The sequence below is a fragment of the Bidens hawaiensis genome, unplaced genomic scaffold (assembly GCF_021521415.1).
Source record: "Bidens hawaiensis isolate Kalapana, Puna unplaced genomic scaffold, B.hawaiensis_p1.1 tig00009970_1, whole genome shotgun sequence".
NCBI lineage: Eukaryota > Viridiplantae > Streptophyta > Magnoliopsida > Asterales > Asteraceae > Bidens > Bidens hawaiensis.
The window spans coordinates 77,087-96,418 of record NW_027491757.1 but is presented as its reverse complement, the minus strand read 5'-3'; the positions used below and the strand labels follow the sequence as shown (position 1 = coordinate 96,418).

The following is a 19,332-nucleotide window of genomic DNA, read 5'->3' as shown; positions in this document are numbered from 1 at the left end:
GTCCTTGTCACTTGCAGAAATGCCCGAGTTTCCTGCTTGGTCTTTGGGTATGATGCGGGTAGGTCTGTAACCTCCTCGCAAGTCAGGAGCATTGAGTCCCAGTTGTATGTATTTTCCATGAGGTTTTGGTAGTTTTGAACATAGTGATCAATTATGTTAAGACCACCAATTCCATCCTGGAGCTTCAAACAACGTAGTTCTCGATGTTCCCGCTATGCGGGGATGTTATTTCCGTTTCCGCAAGCATTGCCCAGAAGATCCTTCTTGGTTTCAATTCCCAGCGGAGCGCTAGGTATGTGAAGGGTTTTGCCTTAACACTGTACCTGCGCTCGTCTTACGGTTACTTTACTCTCAAGGTATTCCTGGCGTCAATTCCCTGCGGGTGTTAGGTATGTGAAGGGTTTTGCCTTAACACTGTACCCGCATCCGTCTTACGGTTACTTGTTCACCAAGGTTCTTGGCTTCAATTCCCTGCAGGTGCTAGGTATGTGAAGGGTTTTGCCTTAACACTGTACCCGCAGCCGGCTTACGGTTACTTGTTTGCCAAGGTTTATTTGGCTTCAATTCCCTGCGGGTGCTAGGTATGTGAAGGGTTTTGCCTTTACACTGTACCCGCATCCGTCTTACGGTTACTTGCCAAGGTTTATTTGGCTTCAATTCGTGCTAGGTATGTGAAGGGTTTTGCCTTTACACTGTACCCGCATCCGTCTTACGGTTACTTGCTTGCCAAGGGGTAAGGGGTATTTTCCCGCTTACTTTTTAATACTTTCGAATTTTGAATTTTGAAATTCGAAGAGTTGGTGAAAAGATAAACCTCTGAAACGTCGTGCGACGGTTTCTTCTGACTGTGTCAGGACGTGCAGGAAGTTATGGTGACGTGACAGAACATGGTCATTCCAGTCGCTTTTTCAGGCGCGTGGGAGCGATTTTTCGGGCGCGTGGCCGCGAAATTACTGGCACACGTCCTTTCAACAGCTGTTGCCAGCTTGCTTTTTGCCACGTGTCATAGTTTCATTGCACATTTGATTTCTCTCTCCTCCGCATTAAATTCACCGCATTAATTGCGATTACTATATAAAGGGGGAGAGGGTTATTTGCAATTCACACTTTCCACTTTCATCTCTTCTTCTCAAGTAACTTCCGGCGAATTTTTCTGTTCAGTAAAGCATTACCCTGAAATCTCTTTTCGTCTTTCTTCTACCATGTCTTCTCATGATGCTGATGACCAGAAGACTGCTGGCGAATGCCAGTGCTCTCTTCCTGTCGATCTGTACCAGTATATCATCAGGAAGTTCATGCTCGAGTCTCTCGAGCCTGAGTTTCCTGAACCCCACCATACTGTGTACGATGCCCCTAGTGGCAAGATCGGGGTTTATGCTGCATTCTTTGTCTACGGGAACCTTAGGTTTCCGTTGACAAAGTTTGTGTACCGTGTCCTAGAGAGGCACGGTGTGCACCTGACAGAGGTGCACCCCATGGCCATTGCCAAGGTCCGGCACTTTGAGTGGGTGTGCCGGATACTGGGCCTTGAGCCCCTCGTTGATCGCCTGATGACCTTCTATACATGGAGGTGCATCCAAGGGTGGTACACTCTTACAACCCGTATCAAGGGTTTAAAGATTTGTACCACCGAGCGGAGTCTTCGCTCATGGAGAAGAGAGTTCTTCTTCATATCCGCTCGCGCCATCCCCATCGCCATGAAGTTCAAGAATGGCCAGGCACTTCCGAACCTTCCCGCCCTCAACTACGAGGAGGCGGAATGGTTCTCGAAGATTTCCCGGGTCCAGTCCCCGGTTTTCCGTTTTCCGGAGTCGGCGATGGTGATGTTGGGGATGAGCCGGGTGTGGAAGGCGGCGAATGCGGATAAGGTTCCGATCGTCCTTGAATATGGTTCGAACTCTGTCCCTTATGGTACGTCTTGTTTCATTTTGCTGACTTCGATTTTTACTAACTTTCTTGTTGATTTCAGAGGGGAACGATCTTCAGTCGCTCCTGAACCCGCGGGAGGAAGATGGTCCCGCGCGGATGGGTACTCGTGCTCTGGACGAGAACGAGTTGCCCATCTTAGAGCAGACCGCGGGTCGGTTCGTGGAGGTTTACCCGCCAGGCCAAGAGATCCTGAGCCACCGACGGCCAGGTAAGCCTATCTTCTACCCTGAACCTCTCAATGCTGTGCCTGCTGCTGGAGTTCATGACATTTCTTCTTCTGAGGAATCCGCAGAAGGTCCTCCACTGGTGCGGAAGAAAAAGGCTGCCGTCGGGAAGGGCAAGGAGAAGGTGGCCTCTACGGCCGACCCGGTAATCCTATCTGACTCGGAGTCAGATAATGCAGAGGTGGCGGGGAAGCCCGGTGGTGAGGAGACCACCGCTCCAGAGGCTGCAGGTGTTACCTCCGGGGAGGCAGCGACGACGACGGTTACCGGTGTCAAGAGGCCGGCTCCATCGGGTTCGCCCCCGCTCGTCCGTAGCGTTCAAGCTCAAGAAACCCCGTGAGTACCCCCATAATTCTTGTCTAGATTTGTTGTTTCAAATAAATTTTTCTAACACTTTTGCTTGTGCAGGTGTGGATGTTGACGCATTCCAGGGTGGAGTTGGAGTAAGTATTCCCCCGCCAATGACGGTAGGCTCGGTCAGCCTTCCCGAGGCGTCGACCCAGGCGTCTACGCCTGCTTCCGCTGGTTCCAGCCTTCCTGAGGCTGTTCCAGCTGAGAAGGTGTCTCCGCCGGCCGTGAGTGCAATTTTTACAGCATCTTTCACGGAGCCGGCGGTTACTGTTGCTGAGGAGGTGGCGCCAAACATGGCTACCACAGCGGCTGCCACTATACCTGCGCCACCGGCACCGACGGCCGGACCATCAGGTATGCGCCAGGCTTCCCGCCGATCTATGCCACCTTCCCGTCTGCCTGACCTGTTGGATGGATTTCCTTTAGGTTCAGGTGATGGGTTTGGCGGCTATCGGCCTGTTATTGACCCTACAGGTACGTAGGGTTCTTTTTCCCTTATATATTTTTATCATCTTTTCCTAACTGCCTTTGTTTCTTTTGCAGTGTTGGATTCCAATGAAGTGTATGTTCCAAGATGGAACATACGCCGAGGAACAACCCTTCGCACCCCTGTGGAGTGCGTGGACTGGGCTCGCCACGCTGCTCCTCATGGTGCGTTGGGGGAAGCCATGGCTAGCTACCAAGAGGGTAGGCTAACCAATGAGCTTCGGGTTCTCCAGGCCCGAACGCAGCCCCGCGTCGAGCTGCTTTGTCGTGAAAACGACAAGTTAAAAGCAGCTCGCGCCAAAGATATATCTGAAGCGCGGGCTCTTCGGGAGGAGAACCGGCAGTTGGCCGCTGCCGCAGCCGAGAAGGAGAAGGCATTCAAGGCCCTCGAGGTTGAAGTCCAGGCGCGACTCGAGGCCCGCTCCAAGGCTGCCCAAGCTGTGAATGAACAGCTTCGGCTGGCCAAGGAGACTGCGCGAAACTCAACTGAGAGGGCTGCCAAGGCTGAAGCTGTTGCTGAGCCACTTCGCGAAGAGAATGAGCAGCTTAAATGCAAATTAAAGGCTCTTCAGCATGCTCATGACGCCTTGGCAATGGAAGATGCCAAGAAGCTGCAGGAGATCCTTGACCAGAGGGGGGTGCTTGACCGCACTGAAAGGAAACTCAAAAGCGTCGAAGAGGCTGCCGCCAAGGAAGTTCAACTTGCCAACCTTGATAAAAACGGAGCCGAACGTGCTTACAAAGAAAGTCAAGCTACCCTCCAATGGTTGCTTCGAGAAGCGTTGCCTCAGGTATCTTTATCTTTTTCTTTACGCTTTCCGCTCGTAATTAGAAAATGTTCTAACTTGTATTCTTTTGTAGGTTGCGCGTCGGGTCCTTTCAGAGACCTCTTATGACGATGCGATGAGCGCAGCCCTCAACGCTTCTCATGAGGATGGGGAGAAGACTGGCTTCCTGCTTGGTCTAGGGTTTGCTGAGAGAGGCTTTCCGCCCTCCAACTTCCCTTTATTCAATGTTAATACTGAAGCTGCTTATGACCAAGCTGTGAACCAGTACGCTGCCTTCCCGCATCCAGTGGTGGAGAAGGTGAATGAGGCTGCTGCTGCTGATGATGGGCTAAACATCCTTAAGGCTTTCCTTGGGCAGCCACGCTCAGACGGTGCTGGTCCAAGCGGAGGTGGCCCTGAAGCCTGATCCTGAAGATCTCTTCCCACCGCTAGGATAGACTTAGCTTTGTATAGATTTCTTTTAGGCGGGTAGTTACCCGGCCACTGTTGTAATACATCATTGAAATATTAATCTTTTTGCGTATAAGACTGTTATTTCCTTCTTTGGGTTCCTTGCTTTATAAACTTATGACTTGCATGTTTAAATTAGCAATTTTCCAAGTGTTCAGAATAAGAACCTTTGAACGTGGTTGATAGTGGGTTAAAGTTTCGCTTCCTCCTTCGTGATTGTGCGGGTAGAACCGTCACTTGCACTTGGTAGGATGGCTAAACTTTAATTTTTATCTAACCTGCGTGCTGGTTTTTCTTATTTTTTTTAGGATAAGTTAACCTTTGAACGTGGTTGATAATAGGTGTGAAGTTTTGCTTCCTCTTTCGTGATTGTGCGGGTAGAACCGTCACTTGCACTTAGTAGGATGGCAGAACTTTACCCTTATCTGACCTGCGTGTAGGTTTCTCATCTTTTGAGGATAAGTTAACCTTTGAACGTGGTTGATAATAGGTGTGAAGTTTTGCTTCCTCTTTCGTGATTGTGCGGGTAGAACCGTCACTTGCACTTAGTAGGATGGCAGAACTTTACCCTTATCTGACCTGCGTGTAGGTTTTTCTCATCTTTTTAAGAATTTTGTTTTGAACCGTTCGACGCGCGGTTGTTGATAGGTTAGTGTTCATTTTCCTTTCATGATTCATGCGGATAGACCGGCACTTTCATTTTTGGGTGCTGAACTTTTTCCCCTTCAACTGACCTGCGTGAAGGTTTGTCACGTTATTGGGTTCGTGCGGGTAGGACCGCCTTCCCATGTAATGACTTCACGTAATTATGCGGTGAAAACCGGCATATTAGTGTCCAGAAAAGTATAAATGTAAAATCATCAGCTTCGATATTCTTAAAGAGAATCATTTCCATTAGAAGTGGCTCTTGGCCTTCTCTTTACAAATTGGAATTGATTACATGCAAACTGTGTAATTGAACTCCCTTCCATGTTGGGATGGGAGTGCCATCGAGCCGATACGCACCTGGTTCGGGATCTCGTTCTTTACGCAGCATGTAGTCTCGATTTTGAAGCTGGAATTGGTTCGTGTTTTCCCCAGCTGGGGTTCTATACGCACTCGCCTGCCTAGCTTTTATTTCGCCACGAGGTGCGCGAGCGTCCCATCTCTGACGAATGTTTCGACCATGTCTTTTACGTCTATGCATTCTTCGGTGTTGTGGCCTTTTGTTCTGTGATAGTCACAGTACTTGCTCCGATCAGCATCGTGACGATGCCGGATTACTGGAGGCTTTGGCCATGGGAGCTCCTCAGTAGCAAATATGTCAGTGACGCTTTTAGTAAGTGGCGTCCACCTGGAGTTCCGGTGCGGCTTTACATTATCCCTTTCACCCAATCGGTGCTGTAAGCCGGATGAGGTGTCAAAGTTTACCCTTGACTGCCAAATGCCTTGCTTCCGTTTTTTGTTCAATCGGGCGGTGAGGACGTTGTCCTCTCTCGTCCTCTGGGTGTAAAGGTTTGTGTTCTGCGGAAGGTCTCTACCCAGTTGCTTCTCCGTTTCCGCATAGCGTTTGGCTGCTGTCATGATGCCATCCCATGTGGATGGCATTCCATCTTTACCCGTTAGGGTGCGGATAAGCTCTGGGTCTTGCGCGCCCTGGATGAAGGCTGCGCGAACAAGATCCTCGCTGATATTGCCCAAACTTAACTTCTTTGAGTTGAAGCGAGTGATGAAGTTTGGCAGAGATTCATCTTCTTCCCGTGTGCATTTGAGGATTGTCCATTGCTTCTCGGTATACTTTCGCTGCTGGCTGAAGTGTTGGCTAAACTTCTGCTGGAAGTCTGCCCAGTCGTAAATGTGGTTAACCGGTAAACGATCAAACCAAGCCCTAGCAGCCCCCACCAGCGTCATTTGGAACATGTAACACCACGTGGGTTCCGTCCAATTGCTAACGGTTGCCCCCGCTATGAACCTGTTCAAATGATCGTCTGGATCAGATATGCCGTCATATGTGCCTATGTTAGGCATTTGTTTAGCACTTTTCGGGGCAATTGCTTCAGCAATGTCCCTTGCAAATTTGGACGTTCCTGCATTTGTAACGTTTGGTCTGAACGTTTTAGAGAAGTCTCGTGGACTTCCATCTATGCTTTTTGGTTTGAAGGCTTGTCCAAAATGCCTTTTCGGTTGGGTTTCCGTTTCTTTACGCTTCCCTTTTGCTTTATGACGAGGGTTCGCGTCGGAGTCGGATTTCTCCGAGTCATCCTCCCAGTATTCGAATTCGTCGGCCTGTTGCACGGAACGCAAGCGTTCATTTAACTCAGCCTGGAATTCCTTTTGTCGTGCCTCCGCCCATGCCTTGACTTCGTCGAGAGTCTGGCGGGGGAGTCTTCGTTTTTCAAACTGGGTATCGGTGGATCCCAGTAGGCGGTCATTTACTGCACTTGCCCCTGCTTTAGTAAGTGGGGTAGTGTTCGTAAAATTTACTTCACTTGCTCCGGCTTCGGTAGCCGGAGTAGTGTTTGTAAAAACTGTGTTGCCGGTATTCCCCCCAATAGCTGGGGTTGTGGTTACCGGAATTTCTCTAACCATCTTTTGTATAAAGTTTTGAAAAAACTGGAGAAAATTGTAGTTCTAGCTTTATGCACGGATGGCGCCAATGAAGAAACACTAACCGGACCCCGGGCAGATTACGGGTAACCTGGGGGTTAGATAGATGTTTCCCACGAGGGGTTAGACCCTTGGAAGATGGTTCTTCTGATAACCTGCAAAACAGACACCGTGAGCTCGTCACTGAGAAGGGGGGGTTCCTCCTTGTGACCACCCTCCGGCGTGAGAATCAGACTAGATTGCTCTTTAAATATAAAAGTATATTAAGAGGTTGCTAGAGCAGATATCAGGTATATTATGATGATAATGTAATAAGATATGATAAGATGAGATGATCATACCATTTGTGGTATTTATAGCCGAAGGTAGGTTTCCAAGGGGTTTAGCCGGCCCAACACGCTACCAACTGTAACCTATGCACGTGCCCTGCCTGTGAGTGGTGGATAGGTAGCGGCTGACACAGAGCAGGCGTGTCGTGCACTCTTCCTCTTCTGCCAACTACAGGCTAGGCACGTGGTATGGCAGGAGTTGGTGGGTAGGCGGCGGCTATTGGTCACAGTGCTGTGGCGTGCTGTCTGCCATGCTGCTGTCAGTGAGCTGTCGCATCTCTGATCAGATCTTTTGCCCATACCTCGTCAGGTACAGTAAAAGATCCTTCAGTATACGGACTGGCTTATTTGGGCGGGAGTATTCCCCCTCCCGCCTCTGTGCGGGATTGCTCCCGGCTTGGCTCATTCCTTCAGGTGACACTGAACGATTGAGAGCTAAGTGCCTTGTGCGTGTAGCCATGCTGCGCGGGTGGCCTTCCCTCATGGCTTGTATCCGAGGCTGCGGGAACAGGCGGAGTCCTTCACCATGGGAGGCATTTCCTGCGGGACCAGCTTGCATACTGCGCGTAAGGACGTCACTTCTCTGAGCATGGTTGGTCCTGCGGATCCAGTTGGTCTCTGCGCAGACGTCCCTGTTTAAGGTGAGTCTTGCGGGTCCAACTGGGCTCTGCTGGGACCTACCTCTTCAAATACCCTAAGGAATTTTGATGTGGACTGTCTTGAATCCCCGATAATCCACTTTCATCGGTCTTTCGAGTTTGTGGGAGCCATCTCGTTTAAAGCCTCTAGACCCTGTTCTATTTGTTTCTTTAAGAATCTTCTCTAAGGGGTCTTCTCTAATGGCAATTTCACTCAAGAGAATTACTATTTAAAAAAAAAAAAGCTATTAACATGTATAGATGTTAGTCGCACTAAGTTGAACAACCAGGGTAAACTTTACAAATCGCTTTGTTGTACATTGTACCTTTATAATTATGACATGTCGTATCTCTGTTAGGCTTGAATATGTTTGTAAAATACATGGTATGTATTTGGCACATCAAATTCTACAATGGGCACAACAATGATAAGCCCGTCAATAGGCAAGCCCATTAGGGTTTGGATCAAGGATTCTACTATAAATAAAAGCTTTCTCTTCCCATACAATTGTGTTCTTTATAGCTCTTTAAAATCTCTCTTATGATTTACACACTTGTATGCACAGAGGGATATCAATAAAGGCGATGATGACGCCATTCCAAGTCAGAGGTATCCCCTTAACACCACCGCACTACTAATAATGTTCGGGTAAAAAATTAGTGAATAAGTTTTATGATTAAACGAAGTAGTGAGGTGGTGTGCTTTCCGGATTATAGTAAAATGTGTGTGTAATAAGACATCATGCGACTTTGAATAGTACGAGGAAAGCCCTTAATACCTAGGGATGTTCAGCGTAAAACCTCGGGAGGTGATAATTATCACCTTCCTCCAGTAATGTTATTAAGATCGAAAAATGTTATAACTCTAGGACTGATTACAGAGAGTGCGAGTGTTGTGTGTAAAAGATAATATGTCCCTATCCACTATAATCAGCCTCGTTTTATATAAAAAGGAATAAACAAACTATTAAGTCTTTAGGCAGTTGGCGCAAAGATCTAATAGAACAATGTACGAAAAATGTTAGCATAAACTTTTCAATAAGTTCAGGACACCGACCTATCCAAGATCCTGCGTTCCAAACCGTAACCATGTATTAGAATCTCTACAAAAAAAAAGAAACAAAAAAAAAGGAAAATAGGCCCTATTGCATCGCTGGCAGTCTTTCGTGAGTGCAGCATGCACTTTTTGTTTGTTTCGGAGCCGTTTTGGCGGAGCGTACTAAACCCACTACGTACCACACCACTGAGTGGCTCACCTGAATGCCCAGTCTTTCTCTGTCGTCAACTTGATGTCGCCTCACCTACAAGATAAAGGCCATGGATCAATTATTAAATCTTGGATGAAAATTTGTTTTACCTATTTCTCAAGGTAATCTATTATTAACAACTTCCTTTTTCTTTTTCTACTTAAACTATTGTTATTCATGTGTTATTGTTGTTTAAACTTCTTAATTAGGGAATCAATTTAATAAACTATATGTTTCTACACTATTTTTTTCGTAAGCGCACACCAACTATTTGATGAAATGTCTGACTCAGTTTCGCTCATAATCACTTGCTCGGTTGATCATAGCAGTACAGTATAAGGTTGAATTGGAATTTTATTTACTTTCAAGTAAGCCGCATGTGTATTTTTAGGGTTATGGCTCACGTATCCTGTTTTTTTGGTTACTAAAATTGGTTCTTCGAGTTTTAGTTGATCTTTACTGGACCCGACCCTACTCGAGACTGATTGGACATGATATTTAAGATAGGATGTATAAGTTTGCAATTAGGGTTGGTCAGGGTTTGGGTTTTTTCGGTCCAGACCTAAATCTGCACACCCCTAAGTCAATGTGTTTGATTGGATGCTAGTTTCTATGTAGTATGTATAAGAATTTTTTTCAAAAGGCAAAGAAAAGTAGGCATCAATGCATTGCTAATCTAAGTTTAACAACATGATTTGTGCTTAATTATCTAAGTATGAGTACTCTAATAGGATAGGCTAATGTGATAAGGTGATAGCTAGTAATTGCTAGCTTGGTACAAGGAGGGGCGTTTACATCATTGCATATTATCTTCAAGGTCTCATATTAACCAAGTGTATAAATCAAAATGTATTCCTAATTTTTTGTTTTTATTTTGGTAGGTTAATAACCAAAATGGAAGCTACTGGCAATCAAAGTTTAGAAACTCAGGTTCAAAGGGTGATCAACCTCCTTAATGAGGTACATACTCGTAAAAACTATCACTACGTTTTGACTTATGAACATGAACAGCTGCATAACCCACTCTTTTTAATATATTTGCAGAAAAAAGAGCCGCTTACCGCTCATCAAGTTCTGCGACTGTAATGTCGATATCAATGCCAATAGTGTGGTGTTTGAGAGCCTCATAAGCGACTCAAAGGTTAACATGCTTCTCGCATATAAGGTAATATATAACACATCATTTATATATCTTTAATTTGCAAGTTTCTTAATTTTTTCGGTTATGTGTGTGTTGTATGTTATTTTTGTTGTACATTTGTCTTATGGTGATTAATATGTTGCACTACTTGTTTCTTTTGTTGTGAGTCTTCTGCCAGATTGTGTAGTGGCCACGTGTTTGTTTCCATGTTGTTTTGACGGACGTGCCTTCTTTTCTCTTAAAGTACTTGCATCATACTGGATTTGTTTTATGTCGTGCTTTCTCCTTATCGTTGGTCGACTGCTTCGGCTGTGGTTATCGCTGTTTTGTTTACTCAATTTAAGTTCGTTTTCTTGCTTCTAAGAGTTAATTATTGGTTTACTATTTGTTGTTTGACTGGTATTTGTTGTTTGAAGGACAGATGCATTGTGCCATTTGTCATTGTGTATTGAGAGTGTTGTTTGCTTTTGGTATTTAACTTGCCTATCAACTGTTTGATTAAAGGTCCATCGAAGATTTTGTTTTGTTTTGTTTTTTGGTCTTTTGCAAATGTTGTTTGCCTATCAGGTTTTGATGTAATGCTCTTGAAAGATTTTCTTTTTATTTGTGCTTTAGTCAACTTGTCGTTTATCTTATGTTTTTTCTAAATGCATGGTATGTTCTACTTATCCTATGCTTGTTACTTTCGTGGCATACTATTACACTGCTTAAGACGTTACTGTAGGAAACTGTTCATAAAATAAACTAAAACTGAAAATTTTATTAACAATAATCCATATTACAATACAGTACAATAAAGAAAATTACAATACAGAAACTAGATTACAAAAGATTAGAAAGAAATAGCAAAACGAGCAACAAGGTGACTGAGGCACGTGCAAAACACGTTTCCCTTAAAACAGATTTTTGGGCCACCCATGTGACCCGTCTGTTTCCCAGGGTACAACAGCCTAAGCAGATTGTATTGTCGGGATTAGCCTAGCACCTGAAATTATACCTGAAACAAGAGTACGTAAAGCAGATAAATCTAGAAATTCGTTTGGAGTTGTGTGTGGTGTATTGTTCATAAGGTTTTTTTTTCTTCTTTTATCAAAAACACAAACCTCTATTTATAAGGTTTCCAAAAGCATGTAAAGAGTCTAGACTAATTTAATACATAATTGAATTTATCATTCAATGTAATTGAATTGCAAACATTTAAATGGTATTGTCATGTAACCAGTATTATTGTGAAGAAAGCGATTGGGCAATTGTAGCATGCGTCATACCCTACAGCTTTTCCAGAATTGGAGGTTATGTAGTACTTCAGGTGGTCAATCCTCACAACTTATTTGCAGGGAATCAAGTTAGTTGTAGAAACATGATAGTAACAAAAAACATAAAATAGCGCGTTATACAATATATTTACTTTTTTATTTTTATTTTATAGAACGACTCATAATATACTCTTAATTCACTCATATTAACCACACATATCTTTGACATGAGTTTATGTATAAATGAAAGACAAGGTATATTACAATGGTTTTCATGAGACGATAATGCAGTATAAGCTAATATGCATACAACACGGTATATTACATTACCAGACCGCCATTTGGCTCAATTGGTTGCCTAACGGCACCAAACTTCTATTTTATACTATTAGATAATTGTACGGATGAGATAGGTATTGATTAACATAAACTAGTTGTTCTTTGTTGTTAACAACTATTCTAAGTATCTAAATATGTATACCCGAGTTTCATTTAAAGAGAGAAAAGAAACGACAGAGAATTAGAAGAGAAAAAAAAAGAAAGGGAAAATGTGTCATTTTGTGTACTAAAGTTTAATAAAAAAGAAAAGGAAAAAAAGAAAATTAAACATTTTTTTTTGTTCCTGAGTCAAGAGGAAAAGAAAAAAAAATACAGTTTTACTATTATACCCTTTAAATAAAACTAAATACAATTTTGTGTGTTTTGAATTTGTTTCAACTTCCTTACGACATGCCTCATTGGCCTTCCTGAGGCTGCTTCCACCATGCAATTCAATCCTAACTCCAACAAATCCAGTAACACCTTTTCCGGCCCCGATTCCCACATCGGCCGCAAAAGCCTCCTCCATCCGCCCCTCTCGACGAAGCATTGTCGCCCACGTAACAATAGTGTAACCATTTTGTTCCCTAGAAAACGACGGGTCCAATGCCCGCTTATTTGTTATTAATTCAAGCAACATAACTCCGTAGCTATAAACATCTGCTCTGTCAGATACCTGACACGCCAAAGCATATTCGGGTGCCACATATCCAAATTTCCCCGCCACCCCAGTTGTGACATGTGTCCTAAACCCCTCTAGAAGGCGTGATAACCCCAAATCTGGCAAGTAAGCGTCGAGGTTGTCGTCTAGTAAGATATTGCTTGGCTTCACGTCTCGGTGTAGGACACGTGGATTACACTCATTGTGTAAAAACGCCAGCGCGACAGCTATGTCGACTGCTATTTTATTAACTGTTTGCACAGACGTAACATTATTCTTTTTCAAACGGATAAAGTCTTCCAGGTTTCCGCCTAATAAACTAAAAGCCTTTCTGACGGGCTAGCGTAGTACTTGATTAAAGTTATTAAATTTGGGTGTTCAATTTGTTGTAGACTACGGATTTCCGCATTAAACTACGGGACCCCTTGACACATTTCAACCGTAAGTCGCTTAACCGCCACGGTGGTCCCCGGGATATCTTCGCCCGATAAGTTGATCCGAAACCGCCGCTCCCAATGCAATTTTTCAAAGCAAAATTTTCGGTTGCTTGAATAAGGACGTCGAAAGTCAACGGTGTGTTGACCGGTTTGAAAATAACGAGGCGCTCGGTTCCTGTGCGCGGTGGGGACTGGATGGTCTCCACTGGGGAACTGCGCTTAAGCTTCTTTCTATAAACGTAAAGGATGATTAGAGCCTTAACAATTAGAACAATTAGTAATGCTACCATAATAATCTCTAATTCGGATGGCCGCAACCCATTTTTCGTCCCAACGAGCAACTGTCGGTGGTGCGGTCGTGATCCAATGTCACCGGAAACAAAAGACATAAACATTAGATGAAACATAAGATTTAAAAGGTTCATTGTTTTAAAGAGTTTATTGTTGTGTTTGATTTTGCATGTACTTAAACTATGTGTTAAGATTTGTTTACATGTTGGTGGGGCCCACAGGAAGTCAGAGTCAAGAGTATAAGGAGTTGTAATATGGCCAACATTGCGCAGCCATTTGTGAATGTTTTATATAATTAGACAAAAGAGGAGTTGTAACGTGTATAGAACGGTAAAAAAAGTTTGGTAATTTGAGAGACTTTGGGTGTTTGTGGGACCATGTTAACTTGCTTTGAGGATTGGAGACAAATTATTGTTTGAAAAAGTTGTAATCATATTGTTATCAACTTTGTAACTTATATCATAGTGTAAACTAGTTTTTTCCCAACATGTTGCATCGGATGGGCAGGTAAAACTCAGACGGTGGTAAACACTTGACAGTTTCACTCAAGAGAATTACTATTGTTAAAAAAATAAAATAAATTAAAAAAGCTATTAACATGTATAGATGTTAGTCGCACTAAGTTAAATAACTAGGGTAAACTTTACAAATCGGTTTGTTGTACCTTGTACCTTTATAATTACGACATGCCGTATCTGTGTTAGGCTTGAATATTGAAAACATCAAATTCTACAATGGGCACAACAGTGATAAGCCCGCTAATAGGCAAGCCCATTAGGGTTTGGGCCAATGATTCTACTATAAATAAAAGTTTTCTCTTCCCGTACAATTGTGTTCTCTATAGCTCTTTGCTATCTCTCTTGTGATTTACACACTTGTATGCACAGAGGGTTCACATTTATTGAGGCGATGCTGACGCCATTCCAAGTGAGAGGTGTCTCCCCCCCCAACACCACTGCACTACATTTTTTTCCCGGAAAAATAATGTTTGGGTAAAAAATTAGTGAATCAGTTTTATGATTAAACGAAGTAGCGAGGTGGTTTGCATTCTGGATTATAGTAAAATGTGTGTATAATAAGACAGCATGCGACTCTGAATAGTACTAGAAAAGCCCTTAATACCTAGGGATCTTCGACGTAAAACCTAGGGAGGTGATAATTATCACCTTCCTCCAGTAATGTTATTAAGATCAGAAAATTTATCACCTCCCTCCAGTATTGTTATTAAGATCGGAAAATATTATAACTCGAGGACTGATTGCAATGGTGAACTAGATTACTAAGAGTGCGAGTGTTGTGTGTAGAAGATAATTTGTCCCTATCCACAGTAACCAGCCTCATTTTATATAAAAAGGAATAAACAAACTATTAAGTATTTAGGCAGCTGGTACAAAGACCTAATAGAACAATATGCAGAAAAAATGTTAGTATAAACATATCATTAAGTTCTAGACACCAACCTATCTGGAATCCAGCGTTTCAAACCATAACCATGTATTAGAATCTTCTACAAAAAAAAAGGAAAATATGCACTATTGTATCGCTAAAAGAGCCGCTTACCGCACATCAAATTATGCAAGACTGTAACGTCGATATCGATGCCAGTAGGTGGTGTTTGAGAGCCTAATAAGCGACTCAAAGGTTAACATGCTTCTCGCTTATAAGGTAATATACAACACATCATTTATATATTTTTAATTTGCAAGTTTCTTAATCATTTCGTTATGTGTGTGTTGTATGTTATTTTTGTTGTACATTTGTCTTATGGTGCTCAATGTGTTGTACACTTTGTTTCTTTTTTTGTGAGTCTTCTGCCAAATTGTGTAGTGGCCACGCATTTGTTACTTTGTTTCCATGTTGTTTTGAGGGATACGCCTTCTTTTCTCTTAAAGCACTTGCATCATAGTGGATTTGTTTTATGTCGTGCTTTCTCCTTATCGTTGGGTGGCTGCTCAGCCTGTGATTATTGCTGTTTTGTTTACTCAATTTATGTTCGTTTTCATACTTCTGAGACTGAATTATTGGTTTACTTTTTGTTGTTTGACAGGTATTTGTTGTTTGAAGGTCATATGCATTGTGCCATTTGACTTTATGTATTGAGAGTGCTTTTGCTTTTGGTATTTAACATGCCTATCAACTTTTTGATGAAAGGTCCTTCGAAGATTTTGTTTATGATTTTGCTTTTGTTTTTTTTTTTCGAAAATGTTGTTTGCCTATCAAGTTTTGATGAAATGCTCTTCAAAGATTTTCTTTTTACTTAGTGCTTTAGTCAACCTGTCGTTTATCTTATGTTGTTAAATGCATGGTAGTGCCATGTTCTACTTATCCTATGCCTGTTCCTTTCGTGACATATTGTTACTCTGTGAATAAAAGTATACAATATTGTATATATTTATATAAACTAGCATTAAGCAACTTCACAAAAGTAACATGTATTGTACCATGGTGATTTGATTATATACTTTTATTTACTGAAAACAGGAGCATGATGTGAGGGACAAAGAAAACTTTTGGTTTGATTCGTACTTATGAAGATGTCATTTATGCTAAGGATGCTCAACAGTCATACCTGAGTGCCATGACGAATATAGACACTTTGGAAGCTAAAGGCGAGATTAGGGTGTTAACGGGAAAAACACATAACACACACTAGAGAACTTGTACATTGATATCTGTCGAATCACGAAATGAATCTAACCAGATCCATGACGATGTTTTCACGGATTTTCGAGATGAACGAACCACGTCTTGATCTTCTTCTTCTGCGGCTGCGCCTGTGACCTGCAATGGTTTCGGGGGTGTGGAGGTGACTGCTAAGATATCCTGAGGATTTCTTGTTCACAGACACAAAAAGGTGGTGGTGGCTCTTATTGAGCATGACCCTTGATAAGGAGGTGGAGACCTCCTTATATAGAGTCTCATAGCCACCATCATGGTACCCTAATGGGCCTAGCCCAGTTAGGGTTGCCTCCACAAAACCCCCTCAGCCCAATAACATTGTATTAGTCCATGTAATGAAATAAGCCAAACATAATAGATTTAGGGTCGTAGAACCGGGTTTTAGTACCATACCCCTACAAGCCCCCCAAGTCCAGTGTTGCTCCTGGGCGCGCAAGCGTCTAGGTGGAGCGCTGGACTTTATAAGGTGTGAGGCGGTTTTTTCCCCTTTTCTTTGGCCTTGTCTTTATTGTCTGAGTTTTGGGAGGTTTTCCTCATGACGGTGACAAGCTGTAAAAATAATGAAGCCTGCGCGTGAGGCGGCTTACGAGCTATAATAATAGAGCCTGCGCGAGAGACGACTTGCGAGCTATGAGAATAATAATGCCTGCGCGCGAGAGGCGACTTACGAGCTAAGAATAATAAAGCCTGCGCGCGAGAGGCGTCTTACGAGCTGAGAATGATATAGCCTGCGCGTGAGGCGCCTTACGAGCTATGAGAATAGTAAAGCCTGCGCGCGAGAGGCGTCTTATGAGCTTTGAGAATAATAATTAAGCTGGCGCGCGGGGCGACTTACGAGCTGAGAATAATAAAGCCTGCGCGCGAGGGGCGTCTTACGAGCTGTAGCATAATAAAGCCTGCGCGTGAGGCGTCATACGAGCTAAGAATAATAAAGCCTGCGCGCGAGAGGCGTCTTATGAGCTTTGAGAATAATAATTAAGCTGGCGCGCGGGGCGACTTACGAGCTGAGAATAATAAAGCTTGCGCGCGAGGCGTCTTGCGAGCTAAGAATAATAAAGCCTGCGCGCGAGAGGCGTCTTATGAGCTTTGGGAATAATAATGCCTGCGCGCGAGAGGCGACTTACGAGCTAAGAATAATAAAGCCTGCGCGCGAGGCGTCTTACGAGCTAAGAATAATAAAACCTGCGCGCGAGAGGCGTCTTATGAGCTTTGAGAATAATAATGCCTGCGCGCGAGAGGCGACTTACGAGCTAAGAATAATAAAGCCTGCGCGCGAGAGGCGTCTTATGAGCTTTGAGAATAATAATGCCTGCGCGCGAGAGGCGACTTACGAGCTAAGAATAATAAAGCCTGCGCGCGAGAGGCGTCTTATGAGCTTTGAGAATAATAATTGAGCTGGCGCGTGAGGCGACTTACGAGCTGTGAAAGTAATAAAGCTTGCGCGCGAGAGGCGTCTTATGAGCTTTGAGAATAATAATTGAGCTGGCGCGTGAGGCGACTTACGAGCTGTGAAAGTAATAAAGCTTGCGCGCGAGAGGCGTCTTACGAGCTATAAGAATAATAACTGAGCTGGCGCGTGAGGCGACTTACGAGCTGTGAAAGTAATAAAGCTTGCGCGCGAGAGGCGTCTTATGAGCTTTGAGAATAATAATTGAGCTGGCGCGTGAGGCGACTTACGAGCTGTGAGTATAAAGGCTTGCGCGTGAGGCGTCTTACGAGCTATAAGAATAATAACTGAGCTGGCGCGTGAGGCGACTTACGAGTTGTGAGTATAAAAGCTTGCGCGTGAGGCGTCTTACGAGCTATAAGAATAATAATTGAGCTGGCGCGTGAGGCGACTTACGAGCTGTGAGTATAAAAGCTTGCGCGTGAGGCGTCTTACGAGCTATAAGAATAATAATTGAGCTGGCGCGTGAGGCGGCTTACGAGCTGTGTGAATAATAAAAGCCTGCGCGTGAGGCGACTTACGGGCTGTAAGAATAATAACAGCTTGCGCGCGAGGCGTCTTATGAGCTGAATAATAAAAGCCTGCGCGTGAGGCGACTTACGGGCTGTAAGAATAATAACAGCTGGAGCGCGAGGCGTCTTATGAGCTGTAATAATAGTGGAGCTTGCGCGTGAGGCGGCTTACGAGCTACTTTATGTCACGCGCCACGTGCAGATGTTGCATGCGCGTGCGCGTAGACTTTGGTTTTGTGTTATGCGCCACGCGCAGATGTTGCGGGCGCGTGCGTGTAGACTGTGACATGTGTGAGCATGTGATGCGTAAGCATGTGTAATATGCGTGAGCATATGTGATGCGTGAGCATATGGTATGAGGATTCCCAACCCTTAAGTTTGGCGCGTAGCCATATGGGATATTATGAGGATTCCCAACCTTGAAGTTCGGCGCGTAGCCATATGGGATATTAGGAGGATTCCCAACCTTGAAGTTTGGCGCGTAGCCATATGGGATATTATGAGGATTCCCAACCTTGAAGTTTGGCGCGTAGCCATATGGGATATTAGGAGGATTCCCAACCTTGGCGCGTAGCCATATGGGATATTAGGAGGATTCCCAACCTTGGCGCGTAGCCATATGGGATATTAGGAGGATTCCCAACCTTGCGGTTTGGCGCGTAGCCATATGGGATATTAGGAGGATTCCCAACCTTGAAGTTTGGCGCGTAGCCTGATGCGCGCATGCACGGCGATAGAGTGATGACTCGTGAGTGCGCGTGCATGGCAGAGGTCTCTTGCGCAAAACCCAGATGGTGGTTTCCGCGGCGGCACATGCACGGCTGCGGAGTGAGAATCCACGGGCGTGCGTACATGGCGGCGGAAGTCTGGTAATTTCTGGATCTGCAGTTTTAGAGTCAGATCTGCAACTTTAGACCTAAAATCCAGGTCTGTAATCTAGACCTAGATCTGTAAATCAGATCTGGACAGATCTGAAGCCCGGAGCAGATTTAAAACCATCACAGATCCGGAGACCTGATCATTCGAACCAGGCCGTTTCTTCTTGCCCAGATCTGGAAGCCTCTTTTTAGATCTATGGATCTTTTTGAGCTTTAATAGAACAAGCTTTGAAGCCTTTTTCTGTAAACTTCCAGATCTGTGTTTTTCTTGGGAGAGATCTGACGGCCGAGATGAAGATCGAAGGGCAGTTCGTTGCCGTCCCACGGATGGCGCCAATGTCGAATCACGAAATGAATCTAACCAGATCCATGACGATGTTTCCACGGATTTTCGAGATGAACGAACCACGTCTTGATCTTCTTCTTCTGCGGCTGCGCCTGTGACCTGCAATGTTGAGACCTGCAATGGTTTCGGGGGTGTGGAGGTGACTGCTAAGATATCCTGAGGATTTCTTGTTCACAGACACAAAAAGGTGGTGGTGGCTCTTATTGAGCATGACCCTTGATAAGGAGGTGGAGACCTCCTTATATAGAGTCTCATGGCCACCATCATGGTACCCTAATGGGTCTAGCCCAGTTAGGGTTACCTCCACAAAACCCCCTCAGCCCAATAACATTGTATTA

The 19,332-nt window shown here is 44.1% G+C and overlaps 1 protein-coding gene and 1 pseudogene across 1 annotated transcript in view; both read right to left on the bottom strand.

Moving 5' to 3' along the window:
* Positions 1 to 19,332, bottom strand: part of LOC143533982 (ubiquinone biosynthesis protein COQ4 homolog, mitochondrial-like) — a 28,403-nt gene that overhangs the window by 4,628 nt on the left and 4,443 nt on the right. The gene's annotated exons all lie outside the window — the stretch shown is intronic.
* On the bottom strand, positions 12,107 to 13,266 carry LOC143533999 (putative LRR receptor-like serine/threonine-protein kinase RPK1 pseudogene; annotated as a pseudogene).